Consider the following 19145-nt stretch of genomic DNA (forward strand, 5'->3'; position numbering starts at 1 on the left):
TAAACGACTTTTAGGAAGAGTCGCTCCAGGGACAAATTCAATGGTACAATCATAGTCTCTATGGGGAGGCAAAATTTGCGACACCTCCTCAGAAAAAACTTTCCAAAAATCCTGAATAGGTATAGGTAATTCCCCTTTATCCACAGCAGCAATGCGCCCGTTACAACACTTGTCATAACACTTAGGGCTCCAGGACTTAATTTCATTGGTAGACCAATCCAGTACAGGATTGTGCAATTTTAACCAGGGTAACCCCAAAACTACAGGAGAAGGCAAATTATTTAATACCACCAAATCCAAATTTTCTTGGTGAATACCATTAATAGTGAGGGGAAATTCATAAACCTTGTGAGTAACACATTTCAAGGGAGAGCCATCGACAGAAACCACGGCAATAGGGGATGACAAAGGTTTGGGTTTTCATTTAAGTTTTTCCAAGAATCCCCCATCAATCACATTCAGAGTAGAACCACAATCCACAAATACCCGAAATTAAATTAATTCTTCCTGAGCAGCAGTAGTAGCAGAAAGAAATACACCCTTAGTATTTAAACAGGCTATACGGGCGTAACTGACCTTTTTTTTTTTTTTCTTTGTTCATACGAAGCACACAGTTCTTAATGAAATGGTCAGATCCACCGCAATAAAAGCACAAACCTTCAGAAAATCTGCAGTCTTTTTCCTGAGAGCGGGGTGACGTCGCCCCAATCTCCATCGGCTCTCCAATGTCAGTACAGACCCTCTCAAGACTCGGAGCTGACATGGCAGAGGATTTACTCTCATTAACCCTTGCACGCAGTCTCCTGTCCACCCGTATAGCTAATTGCATTGCCTCCTGCAAGTTTCCAGGTGAAGGATAAGCAATCAGCAGATCCTTAACCCTTTCACCTAGCCCCGCAAGAAACAAACTTTTCAAAGCTGAATCGTTCCACCCCACCTGAGCAGACCACCGACGGAAGTGAGTACAATAATTTTCCACATTACCTGATCCCTGCCTCAAACGTCTTAATTCAGACTCAGCAGATGAGACACGATCAGGATCATCATACAACAACCCCAAAGCAGAAAAAAAACTATCCACTGATCTAAAGCACGGATCACTAGGTTGGAGAGAAAAGGCCCATCCCTGAGGTTCTTTGCGCAAAAGTGACATTATGAACCCTATGCGCTGTGATACATCACCAGAGGATCTGGGTCTTAAACGAAAATACAATAAACAAGCATTTTTAAAGGAAAAAAAATCTTGTTGTTCACCAAAAAATAAATCAGGCAATCGTGCCTTTGGCTCTACAAAATGCGCTCCAGAACAGCTACTCACGTGTTGTTGGAGCTCAGCCACCTCCAGAGAGAGTCCCTGCAAGCGTTGAGCCAAATCCTGAACCGACACCATGATGGAAACTGGAGGTCTTTCCTTAGAGAAATTTTTGGCCTGGACTTACTGTTATGATCTGCTACAAGCACTAAGGAAAGACAGGAGATCTGTCCCTACAATAGAACTAAGCTGGATCCCTACGATGTAACGGGGAACCTGATCCTGCGATCAGACCCGCTAAAGTCCTCGGCTAGTCTGAACGAAGACCTATAGATGTGAGGATAGGATCCCTACAAGAACTAGGGACTGGGAGAAAGATGGACACCTCCTAGCAGAAATTGTAGCAGTAAAAAGACAAACAAACAACATAGAACATAGAGGTCTGAAGACCTAGCAAAACTGACTGAGAAAGGTAACAGAGCACCAAGCTAGCTCAAGAGTAGAAATTACAATGAAGTCCAGCAAGACCAAAAGGGCGGAGCAGGATTAAATAGGCAAAAAAGGTCATGTGACCAGCAAGATAGAAAAAACCTAACAGGAGAGTTCTAACACCAAGTCCTGCTGGAGAATGAAATTTCCATCTCCAAAAAGCTTGTCGGCAGAGGGAAGCATGAAGTGCTCTAAAATTTCCTGGTAGACGGCTACGCTGACTTTGGTGTTGATAAAACACAGTGGACCTACACCAGCAGATGACATGGCTCCCCAAACCATCACTGATTGTGGAAACTTCACACTAGACCTCCAGCAGCTTGGATTGTGGCCTCTCCACTCTTCCTCCAGACTCTGGGACCTTGATTTCCAAAGGAAAATTGGAACTCTGGGACCTTGTGGATGGTGTCAATGACTGCCTTCTTGGCATTTGTCAAGTCAGCAGTCTTCCCCATGATTGTGGAGCCTACTGAAACAGACTATGGGACATTTTTAAACACTTAGGAAGCCGTTGCAGGTGTTTTTTGTTAATTATTCTAATTTACTGAGATAATGACTTTAGTGTTTTCATTGGCTGTAAGCCATAATCGTCAACATTAACAGAAAAACACTTAAAATAGATCTCTCTCTCTGTAATGACTCTATATAATATAGGAGTTTCACTTTTTGTATTGAAGAACTGAAATAAATTAACTTTTTGATGATGATGACTGTTGCCCCCAGTGGAATATATGCGGTGTCTATTTTGGGATATTTTAGTATACCCATGATGATACTATAGACAGCCATTATACCTGGAATGGCCCCTTCCTTGCGTGCCTTGCTTTTTTTTCGCTTACATGTCTAACAATCACATATGTGTTGTGTCCCTTCCCCCATCATCCTATTTTTCTATTGCTGAATAAATATGATAGATTTTATACTCCCTGGACTCCTTTGATGGTCTTTTACCCTGCGGGGTTTTCTTTCATATATGGACTCACTGTGTGGTGGTGATGGTAGAGGACATTGTGTAGCAGGATTATTTTGGCCTTGTGTAGTAGTAATTTTGGGAATATTGGACTTTGTATAGTGTATTTTAGATTAGTAACAGTGGTATACTGTAATTATATATGTATAAATCCTCTTTTAAGTGGCAGGGAGGTTATATGGGGAAACATGTACTTTGGGGCTGGGGTCCCTGATCTCTTAGGACCCCAGCAACGCTCCTGCACTGGGGAAAAGCAGGGTCTGGAGGCCACTTTAATATGATCATTTTATGGATATGACGCCAAAGAAACTAATGAAGTGCTTTGCAAAGTGCCATAATTAAAAAAATAAAATGGCGCCATTTTACAAGACCCGTAGCGTCTCCATTTTTTGGGATCTGGGGCCGGGTTTATTTTTTGCATGCTGAGCTGAAGTTTTTATTGATACCATTTTGGGGTAGATCTGATGTTTTGATCACCCGTTATTGCATTTTATTGCAATGTTGCGGCGACCAAAAAACGTAATTCTGGCGTTAGAACTTTTTTCTCGTTACGCCGTTTACCGATTGGATTAATTATTTTTTTATATTGATAGATCGGGCGATTCTGAACACGGCGATACAAACTATGTGTATGTAGGTGGTATTTTTAGAATTTTATTTTGAATGGGGCGAAAGGGGGGTGATTTAAACTTTTATATATTTTTAATTTTTTTTTATATTTTTAAAAACATTTTTTTTTTTTACACTTTCTGCTTGCTTCTATAGTCTCATTAGGAGGCTAGAAGCAGCAACTGTCCAATCACCTCTGCTACATAGAGGTGATAAGCAGATCCGCTCTATGTAGCAGAAATGCTCCTGTGCTATGAGCACCGACCACTAGGTGGCGCTCATAGCATCAGTACACGACAATCACTGGGGTCTGCTGCAGACCCAGGGTTGTCATGCCCACCCATTAGTGACCCGCGATTACGTGACGGGGTCACCGATGGGCGGGGTAAGTGACGCGCATCCGGCGCGGCGCTGTTAAATGCCGCTGTCAGAGATTGACAGCGGAATCTAACATGTTAACAGCCGCGGGTGGATTGCGATTCCACCCGCGGCTGTTGGGGGCACATGTCAGCTGCATAAATCAGCTGACATGTGCCTGATTCAGTCCAGGCTCAGCGCCGGAGCCTTCACTGAACCGGGGGTGATAGCCTAGTGCATACTATTACGCCCCATGCTTTAAAGGGGTTAAATGGAGTATAATATTTGACAGCTCCCAAAAATTTTAGGATTTTTACGGCAGTGATAAGGGATCACGTTTGATGACCACGGTTTTAGGCATTGGCCTTGTAGTGTGGTATTGGTCTGTGACCAAGTGTGAATAGGTTCAACAAAACATAGCTGGCAGACTTTAAATGGAGGGTAGTATTTGGCACGCTCCACAAAATGTCACGATTATTAGGTAAGGTGTGTATAGGAAAATGTTATTTAAGGAAATAAAATGTACATTTTATTGGGGATTCCACCGAAGTCAGTGATTTTAGTCCAGTGTTTTCCTGTAACTCACATAGCAGTAGAAGACAAAGACAGAAACACAATACACAAATCCCCTGCAGTAAATAAACCGCAATACTGAATGAAAATAACAAAGGGGACTTAGTTAACAGAATTGTGATCAAAATAATGTGAAAGCCATCCCGCATCATCACGGCGACCCTCATGGGACAGTCCTAACTCTTTTTTGTTTAGTAATTTATTTCCTGAAGTGTAAACTTGATACATAAAACAGTAGTGTCCGTTATGATGACATCATAAAGCACATGACAGCACCGAGAACATGACATCATAGACCTCACATGACATCATAACTGCTACAGAATGTACAAAGTTCTATTCCTGAGCCATCATTCCATCTCTTCATTGGCGCACCTGTGACTTGATCACTGAAGATCCCTGTGTCTGTCATCACTGGATTCCTGTGACAGCCAGCCTGTTGCTAGTGTTCATAGGAGACCGTGATCTCTGTTATGTATAGCAATGCTGTATATAGCACAAGCAATCAGATGATCGCAGGTTCAAGCCCCCTAAAGAGACGAACAAATACAGTGAAAAGTAAAAAAAAAATAAAAAAAGTATAAAAGTTCAAATCATCCCAGTTTTCCCCCCAATAAAAATTAAGAAATATAAAACATTTAAAAAATACACATATTTGGTATCGCTGCGTCTGTAAAAGTCAGATCCATCAAAATATAAAATAAATTAATCCATTTAGTAAACGGCGTAACTAGAACATTACATAAAATGCCAGAATTACAGATTTTCAGTCGTTGCAACAAGAAAAAATATATAATAACAGACAATCAAAACATTGTATATACCCCAAAATGATATCAATATAACCATCAGTTTGTGGTGCAAAAAACTAGCCCTCACGCCGCCCCATTCCCGAAACATGAAACGCAGCGGCTTTCGAATCTCGGAAAGTGGCGACACAAGCAAATTATTTTTATTATTTTTTTTTACAAATTTCTGAATTTTTTTTCATCACTTAAATATAAATCCTATAAATCGTCACTTAAGTAGAACAGATGAAGCTTTACTACCTCCTGCTCCAGCTCCAGCACTTCACCGCTGCCGCTGATCTTTAGTCACTGGCTTCAAGGGTGACATCATGACTGCAGCTCTGCAGCCAATCACTTGGCTCAGTGGGCCATGCTGACAGAGCTTCTAAGCTCAGTGATTGGCTGCAGCAATGATGTGTGCTGAAGTTGAGCCATCACCCCTGCAGCCTGTCACAATAGAGCACAGGAAGCGCTGAAGATCCAGAGCTGGAGCAGCAGGAGAAAGTAAAGCTCTGTGTGTTTTCTCTACCACTGGGAACCTCCTATATATTACATAAAAACATTCCTGAAAACCCCTTTAATCTGACTTTATAGAAAAGGTCTATATCCGGCTACTGTCCTCCCCTCATGAATCACAAAATATGCCAAGTGTGAACAGCTCCTGTCCCCAAATGAGGACTTGCAGGCGATCAGTTGATAGTCGGGGGTCTGGCAGTGAACACCCTCAGCAATCAGCTGTGTTTTGCTGGACGTAGCGGCCTCTCCAGGACACATGTGGTATTACATGGTGCTCTTTCAGAATAATATGTAATATGTAATACATGATATCTTGAAGTCTTCCAGAAGAAGATATTGGCAGACAGGTAATGACTTATTACCTACCAGCCATTGTCTCTTTATCACTCGCTAGTTCTTATACACATTTGGATGATGTCACATCTTCGTTGGAAGCCGTATTAGGAACCTCCATCGCAGATTTTATCATACAGGACGAGTTCTCAGCCAACAGCTATTTGGCCATTGTTCACATGACGTAAGCCTATGTTATATACAGCAATATGCAGCAGGATACAAGAGATCCAGGGAAATATCCGATCGCCAGAAATGGGGTCAGGAAGGAATTTTTTTCCCCCCTGAATCAGAATTCTTTTGGGGGGGTTTCTTTGCCTTCTTCTGGATCTTTGGGTCCCAATGACTCTCAGGTGGTCCGCAATGACCGCAGCTCGTTTTGTGGTCTCCACCGGGGCCAATCTGAGAGTGACTGTGACCATAGTTTAATTTCTAAAAGGACCAGTAATATTTTCATTACAATGTTGCTTATTGCTATTTCAATAAAAAAATTAATTATATATATATATTGTGTTGTGTGTGGTTTTTTCCTGGATTTCACCTTACACAGTGAGAATGATAAGAGTAATCACAAAATATGGGGGCTCCATACACAGAGAGAACTCTGGTAACAAATTCCATGACAATTGTTCTGGGGTTCAGTCTGTGATGGAGCAGTAACATTGTATCCAGGACGTCGTACACACCATGCTACAGAAAGAAGACTGAAGAACGGGACGCAGCCGCAGAATACAGGAGACACAGGGTCTTGTGTAACAGTAAAAAACAGGAAAGATGTTCAACAAGTGGCCGGGGGGCTCCAGGACCAAACCAGGAGGGAGGCCTCAGTCATCAGTGGCCAATATTCCCATGAAGTGGCCACATTTACCAACCGTTCTGCAGCCACTCGTTTACCTTTCTCCAACACCTCCGTCGCTCCTTGCAGTTATTAGGCCACCACTGAAATTCTTTTCTGACTACACACAGACACGTACATAGACACCGTGCATGCCGCCATCACCGTCCACAACCAGAGTCCTGGTCCAGACCAGTGGCCTTTCCAATTCAAGTCTACTTGGGTTTAAACAAGGGTCCTGTCTCTAAGAGAACCATGTGCTTGCCACTTGGAACAGCAGTAATACAGTAACACCAGGTTAATATTCTTTGGGCACAGAGATGCACAGACAGTGAATCCTCTTAAAAAGAAGAATTGGACTGACATTCCCTAAGCAATAAGTACCCACACAATTGGAGGGACAGATTGCTAGCCCTTGCTGCATCATGGTGTACGCCCAGTGGTGGCCACTCTTAGTCTAAGTTGGCTCTTCAGATTGCATGGTGATAAAGAACCTGAGGGCCATATACCTTCAAGAAAAAGATCTCCTAAGGACACGTTGCCTTGAATTGTGAAGAACACAATAATGTTTTCCATACAATTCTATTGTGTTATATTCAGGATATATTAAAAAAAAGTCTGGTCCTTAGAAGTTATAAAATGAGGTCAATACAACCTCAGGTGAAGAACAACACATCACAAATGACACCAGGTCATCGAATATTTACCAAAAAATAGACTTAAATGCAGAAACAGGGTGTGAAAAATTAAAGGGGTTGTCCAATGAAAACAAGCTCCAATCTACAGGAGCCTTCATCCCCTTTAGATTGGAACGGTGGTCCGCATGCTAAAATGCTGCTCCATTCATTCTATATGAGGCGGCCATGAAGTGCGCCCGACTTTTTTTGACCGATGAGACAGAGTGGCCTTACAGAGAAGGTTCCTTGGATTGGACGCTGAGTTACGGACCCCAAAGCAGCACTGAATATGATGTACTAGTGGGAGTCACGAGTGCAAGGGCTCAAGGGCGCCAGTAGTGGAAGACATAGTGCGCGAAACCGAAGAACAAGTAAGCAGACCTGCTGATCAGCACTGCAGTGCTGAGGCCGAGTTATGGTGAAATAGGGAGCGACAGTGCGCCTCACCAGTCCTGGAGTATATTACAGAGGAAGGATACTGTGTGGAAAATGCTTCATACTGTAAAGGAAACCTCCAGAACACTTTGTGCCCCCCGATATCCCTTGTATGCCGGGACGTTGCTAGGGTCCTAAAAGATCAGGGGCCAAAGCCCCAAAGTAGGTGTTTCCCCATACAACCTCCCCGCCACTTAAAAGAGGTCCTATACATATATAATTACAGTATACCATTGTTGCTAACCTAAAATACACAACTGAAAGACCAATATTCCCAAAATTACTTCTATACAAGGCAATAATAATCCCGCTACACAATGCCCTCTATCATCAACACTACACAGTGAGTACATAGTATTATGATATGACCATTGCCTCTACATAAAAAACACACTGTACAAAGACCATCTGACTTCTCACATTTCCAGCACCGTCCCCATCTATTCCCACCCTGCACAACCTCCCCATGCTGCCTGCTCTTACGACGTGGAATAGGAACCTCAATACTTCAAAAATTATGTCATTACTATGATTACCCTCCACCAATTAATGCTACAAAGACTGTGTGCCAGATAGAGGGGACCTATAAAAATAATAGCGTCCCATAGAAAGTAGTAAAGACCCCACTGTGCTACCTAGCAAGTAATAATGCCAGATATGCTCTTATGAAAGTTTCAATATCTGAAGTGTTCCCTCCAAGCAACAAATACCGTTGAGTATCCGCTTTAAGTAATAATGCCCCCTTAAAGCCACAATCAAACTACACCCAACTACAAAGTTCTTCTTCAAGTCTATGGATGATGATTTCGGGGTGGTGAAAGAAGAAATTTCTGATGATGCACCCATTTAAAAGAAATAATGTCCTGAGTTCCCCCAAAGCACCCTGTATATTGTATGATAGTCCCACAGCTCACAACACACTGTATGATTGTCCCCACAGCTCCCTATGCACTGTATGATGGTCCCCACAGATCCCTATACACTGCATAATGGTCCCCACAGCTCCCTAGGCACTGTATGATGGTCCCCACAGCTCCCTATGCACTGCATAATGGTTCCCACAGCTCCCTGTGCACTGCATGATGGTTCCCACAGCTCCCTGTGCCCTGTATGATGGTCCCCACAGCTTCCTACGCACTGTATGATAGTACCCACAGCTCCCTAGACACTGTATGATGGTCCCCACAGCTCCTTAGATACTGTAAGATGGTCCCCACAGCTCCCTAGACACTGTATGATGATCCCCACAGCTCCCTACACACTGTATGATTGTCCCCACAGCTCCATAGATACTGTATGAGGGTCCCCACAGCTCCCTAGACACTGTATGATGGTCCCCACAGTTCCCTATGCTCTGTATGATGGTCCCCACAGCTCCCTACGCTCTGTATGATGGTTCCCACAGTGCCCTATGCTCTGTATGATGGTCCCCACAGCTCCCTAAGCTCTGTATGATGGTCCCCACAGCTCTCTATGCTCTGTATGATGGTCCCCACAGCTCCCTACGCTCTGTATGATGGTTCCCACAGTGCCCTATGCACTGTATGATGGTCTTCACAGCTCCCTGTGCACTGCATAATGGTCCCCACAGCTCCCTATGCCCTGTATGATGGTCCCCACATCTCCCTATGCCCTGTATGATGGTCCCCACATCTTCCTATGCACTGTATGATGGTCCCCACAACTCCCTATGAACTGCATAATTGTCCCCACAGCTCCCTATGCACTGCATAATGGTCCCCACAGCTCCCTACGCACTGCATAATGGTCCCCACAGCTCCCTATGCCCTGTATGATGGTCTCCACGGCTCCGTATGCATTGTCTGATGGTCCCCACAGCTCCCTATGCCCTGCATAATGGTCCCCACAGCTCCCTATGCACTGTATGATGGTCTCCACATCTCCCTATGCATTGTATGATGGTCTCCACAGCTCCCTATGCACTGCATAATGGTCCCCACAGCTCCCTATGCACTGCATAATGATCCCCACAGCTCCCTATGCCCTGTATGATGGTCCCCACAGCTCCCTAGACACTGTATGATGGTCCCCACAGCTCCCTATGCCGTGCATAATGGTCCCCACAGCTCCCTATGCACAGCATAATGGTCCCCACAGCTCCCTATGCACAGCATAATGGTCCCCACAGCCCCCTATGCACAGCATAATGGTCCCCACAGCTCCCTATGCCCTGCATAATCGTCCTCACAGCTCCCTATGCACTGGATGATGGTCTCCACAGCTCCCTGTGCATTGTCTGATGGTCTCTACAACTCCTTATATCCTGTATAATGGCCCTCACAGCCCCATATATACAGTACTGTATGATAGCCCCCGCAGCCCAATATATACTGTATGATGGCCCCCACACCCACTTGTACACTATATTATGGCCCCTACAGCTCCCTTTATACTGTATGATGGCCCCACAGCCCCTTATAAACTGTATTCTGGCACACACTCCCCATTTTATATAATATGATGGCCCCACTGCCCCTTATATATAGCATGATGACTCCCATAGCCCCTTATAGTATGATGGCACCCACACCCCTTATATATACAGGTGCATCTCACTAAATTAGAATATCATCAAAAGTTTATTTATTTTAGTTCTTCAATGCTGAAAATGAAACTCATATATTACATAAAGTCATTACAATCAAAGTGATCGATTTCAAGTGTTTATTTCTGTTAATGTTGATGATTATGGCCAGGGGCGCACATAGAAATCATGAGGCCCCATAGCAGAAGCTCTAATTGGACCCCCCCACCAAAAAAATAAATGAATATTTGTCTGTCACAGAAGAGCCGATCTCACAACTTTCCAGCCTTTACTTCGCTTTTCTAATGTTCCTCCTACTGAAGTCCTAGATCCCTCTTTCATTGCCCCCATGAAGTATGATGCCAATAAAAGTGCCCCCCAAACACAGTATGATACCCCCATGGTGCATTCCTCCTCATTAGCCTCTACATGAACAGTATAATAACCTTATTGTACTCCACTTCAACTCCCAAGGCAAAGTATGGTGACCCTAACACAGTATGATTCCTCCAACTGTGACTCCCACACAGCCCCCCATACAGTATAATGGGCCTACATACAGTATAATGGCCCACACTAGCCCTCCAAACAGTATAATGTCCCCACACAGCCCTCCAAACAGTATGATGGACCCCACACACACCTTCACACCGTATAATTGCTTTCATACAGTGTAATGGCCCCCCACATAGCCCTCAAAATATCATAATGGCCCCACATAGACTTCCATATAGTATAATATGCCACCCATAATCCTCCATATAGTATAATGCACCCTCCAAAATCCTCCATACAGTATAATGCACCCTCCAAAATCCTCCATATAGTATAATGCACCCCCCATAATCCTCCATATATTATAATGAACTTCCCATGGTCCTCGATAGAATATAATGCACTCCCCATAGTCCTCCATACAGTATATTTCACACCCCAAAGGGTAAAATGCAGCCCCCATATAGTATAATGCACCACACAGTCCTGCAGTATTATGGGCACCACGTACTCACTGATTGTAAAATACCGTATGTTTTATATAAGACGACCCGAGTATAAGCCGAGGCCCCTAATTTTACCACAAAAAAACTGGGAAAACGTATTGAGTTGAGTATAAGCCTAGGGTGGGAAATGCAGCAGCTACTGGAAATTTCACCATCCTGGTATGTATGGCTCCCTCATCACCAATCCTGGTATGCATGGCCCCCTCATCCCCCAATCCTGGTATGTATGGCCTCCTCACCCCCCAATCCTTGTATGCATGGCCCCCTCATCCCTCAATCCTGGTATGTATGGCCTCCTCACCCCCCAATCCTGGTATGTGTGGCCCCCTCATCCCCCAATCCTGGTATGCATGGCCCCCTCTTCCCCCAATCCTGGTATGTATGGTCTCCTCACCCCCCAATCCTGGTATGTGTGGCCCCATCACTGCACACACAAAAAATAAACACTTATACTCACCTTCCTTCCTCACCTCTGCTCCAGAGCTCCTGTGTTCTGTCAGCCAGCAGCTCATGTTGGTATCTGAGCAGCGCGCGCTCTCAGTTGTCGAGGAGAGCTGCTGCTGCTGCTGCCGGCATATTCACTCCTCTCCACGCCGGGACTATGAGCGTTGACAAGCGTGAATATGCATTCTCTTTAGTAGCGGGCACTGTAAGCAGGAGCCATGGCTCAGCGCTCCTCCGTGCCTGCTACTAAAGAGAATGAATATTCCCTCTTCTCCACGCCCATGGAAATGGAGAAGAGGGAATATTCATGTCTCTTTAGCAGCGGGCACACGTGGTAGCTACAGCAGCCGCTACTGCGTGTGCCCGCTCCACCGCCGCCGCAACCTCCCACCCCCCCAATACTCACCTATCCTCCTTGCAGTTCTTCAATACAAAAAGTGAAACTCATATATTATAGCGGGGCTCCTTTTGCATCAATTACTGTATCAATGTGGCGTGGCATGGAGGCGACCAGCCTGTGGCACTGCTGAGGTGTTATGGAAGCCCAGGTGACTTTGATAGCAGCCTTCAGCTCGTCTGCTTTGTTGGGTTTGGTGTCTCTTATCTTCCTCTTGACAATACCCCATAGATTCTCTATAATAGATTCTCTATGGGGTTAAGGTCATGTGAGTTTGCTGTCAATCAAGCACAGTGATACTGTTGTGTGTAAACCAGGTATTAGTACTTTTGGCAGTGTGGACAGGTGCCAAGTCCGGCTGGAGAATGAAATTTCCATCTCCAAAAAGCTTGTTGGCAGAGGGAAGCATGAAGTGCTGTAAAATTTCCTGGTAGACAGCTGCGCTGACTTTGGTCTTAATAAAACACAGTGGACCTCCACCAGCAGATGACATGGCTCCCCAAACCATCACTGATTGTGGAAACTTCACACTAGACCTCCAGCAGCTTGGATTGTGGCCTCTCCACTCTTCCTCCAGACTCTGGGACCTTGATTTCTAAAGGAAAATTGGAACTCTGGGACCTTGTGGATGGTGTCACTGACTGCCTTCTTGGCATTTGTCAAGTTAGCAGTCTTCCCCATGATTGTGGAGCCTACTGAAACAGACTACGGGACATTTTTAAACACTTAGGAAGCCGTTGCAGGTGTTTTTTGTTAATTATTCTAATTTACTGAGAAAATGACTTTAGTGTTTTCATTGGCTGTAAGCCATAATCATCAACATTAACAGAAATAAACACTTGAAATAGATCTCTCTGTGTGTAATGACTCTATATAATATAGGAGTTTCACTTTTTGTATTGAAGAACTCAAATAAATTAACTTTTTGATGATATTCTAATTTAGTGAGATGCACCTGCATATGATGACTGTTGCCCCCAGTGGAATATATGCGGTGTCTATTTTGGGATATTTTAGTACACCCATGATGATACTATAGACGGCAATTATACCTGGAATGGCCCCTTACTTGCATGCCTTGCTCTTTTTCGCTTACATGTCTAACAATCACATATGTGTTGTGTCCCTTCCCCCATCATCCTATTCTTCTATTGCTGAATAAATATGATAGATTTTATACCCCCTGGACTCCTTTGATGGTCTTTTACCCTGTGGGGTTTTCTTTCATATATGGACTCACTGTGTGGTGGTGATGGTAGAGGACATTGTGTAGCAGGATCATTTTGGCCTTGTATAGTAGTAATTTTGGGAATATTGGACTTTGTATAGTGTATTTTAGATTAGTAACAGTGGTATACTGTAATTATATATGTATAAATCCTCTTTTAAGTGGCAGGGAGGTTATATGGGGAAACATGTACTTTGGGGCTGGGGTCCCTGATCTCTTAGGACCCCAGCAACGCTCCTGCACTGGGGAAAAGCAGGGTCTGGAGGCCACTTTAATGTGATAATTTTATGGATATGACGCCAAAGAAACTAATGAAGTGCTTTGTAAAGTGCCATAATTTAAAAAAATTACACTATACGTAATCTTAATTCTGTTATGAGAGCTAACCTTCTGAGACAATTTATCAATGCGCTGTGTGAATTGTCACATTAAGCTTTGCTACATCTATACATAGTGAAGTTCAGGATGAAAACGCTGCAGGTCCCATCTCTTCTACAGAACAATCCCATGGAAATAAAGCCGATCATTTTATCAGACGGGATCATTAGAACTTACCTGGTTGGATCCTTTGTTTCTGGTGGTTTCTTTCCCAGGTCGTCATTAAGACCCTTTACAATAAGCTCCAAAAACTCATCGGACTTTCTGAATCTTTCAAGCGTTTTCTACATCACAGAAAGGACAGAAAGGAGGCGCTTATCCTGGCAGAAGAGAATCACAGATATATTGTTCTACATCTTCCAGATGTTTGGATTTATCTACAGACTAATGATTAATCTCGCATCAAAAATGATAATATTATAACAGATCACAATTTTGGGGTAAAATTATTCAATTTAAAATATATATATATATATATATATAGCAATTACATTATTCTGACAAGACCAATTTTTTGTTTTTTTCCTCCACTTTTTCCCAAAAAATATAACTTTGTTTTTTCATTCACATAGACGGAGGGCTTGTGTTTTGTGGGACTAGTTGTTGTCTGGAATGAGAACATTCAATTTAGCACATAAAGTATTGAAAAATGGGGAAAAAATCAAAGTAAGGTTATTATTTTTGTTTGTTTGGGTTTTTTATGAACATTTTAAAAAAAATGTGGTTTGTGAGACCATTTTCATCTTGCGAAGACCTAATTTTATAAAATGATCCCATTGATGGAGTTGTCGGCTTTTTCTTGTGGAGAGATCAGTAGTTACAAGTTTCTGATTGCATTTTTGGGAGGGAAGTAGAGAGACCCAAAAACCACAACCACAACCCTGGCACTTTACTGTCCTTTACAGCATTGTCCCGACGTGTAATAGATTTATATGTAATGAAAGATTGCACTTATGTCAATGCAGCAGAAACAAATATTGTTTTACGCTTTTTCTTTTTTATAGTTGGCCAGAAAACCGCAGAACCTTAAGCAGAAAATGACATGAATGAGAACATCTGCCCGGCTTGTACCGGATCCGGGGGTGTTACGTACAAGGCGAAGGTCCCAGAATAAGGATTTGCTTCATTTTGGTGCAGAGTTTCTATAAGTTTCTGGTTACTACTGTTACAGGCAGATGCCGTCTGCATAATACAGCCAGCACCGCCTCAACCCCTCCATGCATGTGGACCCCGGCACAAACACTCAGGCACATCCTTTTATGCTAAGACTTTAATAATTCTACAATTATCACACACAACTTATATACAGAAACCTCCCAACCGTCCCCGATCCAATGAGACTGTACGGCTGTCGCTGGAGGTCGGGGTCATGTCCTGACGAGCTGTGTTCTGTCAGGACAGTCAGTGTAGTACAAGAACGTCTCATGCCGAGCTGCTGTGATCGCTCCTGGAGAGGGGCAGCATCCGCTCTGCACGCCTCGTACATGCCCAGCTCCGCTCCGTACGCCTCGTACACACGCAGCTCCGCTCCGTACGCCTCGTACACACGCAGCTCCGCTCCGTACGCCTCGTACACACATGGCTCTGCTCCGTACACCTCGTACACGCGCGGCTCAGCTCCGTACACCTCGTACACACACGGCTCTGCTCCGTACACCTCGTACACACGCGGCTCTGCTCCGTACACCTCGTACACACGCGGCTCTGCTCCGTACACCTCGTACACACGCGGCTCCGCTCCGTACACCTCGTACACACGCGGCTCCGCTCCGTACACCTCGTACACACGCGGCTCCGCTCCGTACACCTCGTACACACGCGGCTCCGCTCCGTACACCTCGTACACACGCGGCTCCGCTCCGTACACCTCGTACACACGCGGCTCCGCTCCGTACATCTCGTACACACGCGGCTCCGCTCCGTACACCTCGTACACACGCGGCTCCGCTCCGTACACCTCGTACACACGCGGCTCCGCTCCGTACACCTCGTACACACGCGGCTCCGCTCCGTACACCTCGTACACGCGCGGTTCTGCTCCATACGCCTCGTACACGCGCAGCCCCGCTCCGTACACCTCGTACACACACGGCTCTGCTCCGTACACCTCGTACACACGCGGCTCTGCTCCGTACACCTCGTACACACGCGGCTCTGCTCCGTACACCTCGTACACAAGCGGCTCCGCTCCGTACACCTCGTACACAAGCGGCTCCGCTCCGTACACCTCGTACACACGCGGCTCCGCTCCGTACACCTCGTACACACGCGGCTCCGCTCCGTACACCTCGTACACACGCGGCTCTGCTCCGTACACCTCGTACACACGCGACTCTGCTCCGTACACCTCGTACACACGCGGCTCTGCTCCGTACACCTCATACACACGCGACTCTGCTCCGTACACCTCGTACACATGCGGCTCCGCTCCGTACACCTCGTACACACGCGGCTCTGCTCCGTACACCTCGTACACACGCGACTCTGCTCCGTACACCTCGTACACACGCGGCTCTGCTCCGTACACCTCGTACACACGCGGCTCCGCTCCGTACACCTCGTACACGCGCGGCTCTGCTCCGTACGCCTCGTACACACGCGGCTCCGCTCCGTACACCTCGTACACACGCGGCTCGGCTCCGTACACCTCGTACACACGCGGCTCCGCTCCGTACACCTCGTACACACGCGGCTCTGCTACATCCCCCCTGTAAACCCCTCCTGACCCCACACATAAACTTCAGCTCATCCAGCACCATGACAACCAGCACAGCAGAGTCCTGCATCCACTGAGGCCCCTGATCATGTGACCTCTGACTCCTCCCCTCCTGTGACCTCATCACAGCTCCTGTGCGCACAGAGCAGCCATATATGTGGTGGCGGCTCTGCAGGTGGAGGTATGTGGAGACCCCATTACTGGGCGCAGGGGGCATTAACCCCTTCAGCACGGAGACTCTTTTGGGGTCTTGTGTTGCCCCTTTATAAGAATCATAAGGTTTTTGTGCTGTTTCCTGTACTAGATACATACGACCCAACTATGGAGACAGGAAGGAGGGAAACGTATTGTTCTCATAGTACAGGACCCCTTTACTGCCCCACAGTGTAATGCCCCCATTATGCCCCTTATGCAGGATGTATGATGCCCCCCACAGTGTAATGCCCCCATTATGCCCCTTATGCAGGATGTATGATGCCCCCACAGTGTAATGCCCCCATTATGCCCCTTATGCAGGATGTATGATGCCCCCACACAGTGTAATGCCCCCATTATGCCCCTTATGCAGGATGTATGATGCCTCCACACAGTGTAATGCCCCCATTATGCCCCTTATGCAGGATGTATGATGCCCCCACACAGTGTAATGCCCCTTATGCAGCATGTATGATGCCCCCCACAGTGTAATGCCCCCATTATGCCCCTTATGCAGGATGTATGATGCCCCCACACAGTGTAATGCCCCCATTATGTCCCTTATGCAGGATGTATGATGCCCCCACACAGTGTCATGCCCCTTATGCAGAATGTATGATGCCCCCACAGTGTAATGCCCCCATTATGCCCCTTATGCAGTATGTATGATGCCCCCACACAGTATAATGCCCCCATTATACCCCTCATGCAGTATGTATAAAGCCCCCCATAGTGTAATGACCCCATTATGCCCCTTATGCAGGATGTATGATGCCCCCACACAGTGTAATGCCCCCATTATGCCCCTTATACAATATGTATGATGCCCCCACACAGTGTGATGCCCCCATTATGCCCCTTATACAGTATGTATGATGCCCCCGCACAGTGTAATGCCCCATTATGCCCTTTATGCAGTGTGTATGATGCCCCCACACAGTGTAATTCCCCATTATGCCCCTTATGCAGGATGAATGATGCCCCCACACAGTGTCATGGCCCTTATGCAGGATGTATGATGCCCCCACAGTGTAATGCCCCCATTATGCCCCTTATGCAGTATGTATGATGCCCCCACACAGTATAATGCCCCCATTATACCCCTCATGCAGTATGTATGATGCCCCCCATAGTGTAATGCCCCTGTTATGCCCCTCGTGCAGGATGTATGATGCCCCCACACAGTGTAATGCCCCCATTATGCCCCTTATGTAGTATGTATGATGCCCCCCACACAGTGTAATGAAAACCATTATGCCACTCATGCAGTATGTATGTTGCCCCCACACAGTGTAATGCCCCCATTATGACCCTTATGCAGGATATATGATGCCCACACACAGTGTAATGCCCCTTATGCAGGATGTGTGATGCCCCCATTATGCCCCTTATGCAGGATGTATGATGCCCCCACACAGTATAATGCCCCCATTATGCCCCTTATGCAGGATGTATGATGCCCCCCACAGTGTAATGCCCCCATTATGCCCCTTATGCAGGATGTATGATGCCCCCACAGTGTAATGCCCCCATTATGCCCCTTATGCAGGATGTATGATGCCCCCACACAGTGTAATGCCCCCATTATGCCCCTTATGCAGGATGTATGATGCCTCCACACAGTGTAATGCCCCCATTATGCCCCTTATGCAGGATGTATGATGCCCCCACACAGTGTAATGCCCCTTATGCAGCATGTATGATGCCCCCCACAGTGTAATGCCCCCATTATGCCCCTTATGCAGGATGTATGATGCCCCCACACAGTGTAATGCCCCCATTATGTCCCTTATGCAGGATGTATGATGCCCCCACACAGTGTCATGCCCCTTATGCAGAATGTATGATGCCCCCACAGTGTAATGCCCCCATTATGCCCCTTATGCAGTATGTATGATGCCCCCACACAGTATAATGCCCCCATTATACCCCTCATGCAGTATGTATAAAGCCCCCCATAGTGTAATGACCCCATTATGCCCCTTATGCAGGATGTATGATGCCCCCACACAGTGTAATGCCCCCATTATGCCCCTTATACAATATGTATGATGCCCCCACACAGTGTGATGCCCCCATTATGCCCCTTATACAGTATGTATGATGCCCCCGCACAGTGTAATGCCCCATTATGCCCTTTATGCAGTGTGTATGATGCCCCCACACAGTGTAATTCCCCATTATGCCCCTTATGCAGGATGAATGATGCCCCCACACAGTGTCATGGCCCTTATGCAGGATGTATGATGCCCCCACAGTGTAATGCCCCCATTATGCCCCTTATGCAGTATGTATGATGCCCCCACACAGTATAATGCCCCCATTATACCCCTCATGCAGTATGTATGATGCCCCCCATAGTGTAATGCCCCTGTTATGCCCCTCGTGCAGGATGTATGATGCCCCC

At 45.9% G+C, this 19145-nt stretch overlaps 1 protein-coding gene and 1 pseudogene across 1 annotated transcript in view; one reads left to right on the forward strand and one right to left on the reverse strand.

The window, feature by feature from the left end:
• LOC141191520 (uncharacterized) overlaps positions 1 to 19145 on the reverse strand; it is a 1025631-nt gene that overhangs the window by 37962 nt on the left and 968524 nt on the right. The gene's annotated exons all lie outside the window — the stretch shown is intronic.
• The window catches only part of LOC141191519 (uncharacterized), a 48937-nt pseudogene continuing 46444 nt past the window's right edge, over positions 16653 to 19145 (forward strand).

The sequence above is a fragment of the Phyllobates terribilis genome, unplaced genomic scaffold, assembly GCF_046119375.1.
Source record: "Phyllobates terribilis strain yellow unplaced genomic scaffold, ASM4611937v1 Scaffold_47__1_contigs__length_9908305, whole genome shotgun sequence".
Classification (NCBI taxonomy): domain Eukaryota; kingdom Metazoa; phylum Chordata; class Amphibia; order Anura; family Dendrobatidae; genus Phyllobates; species Phyllobates terribilis.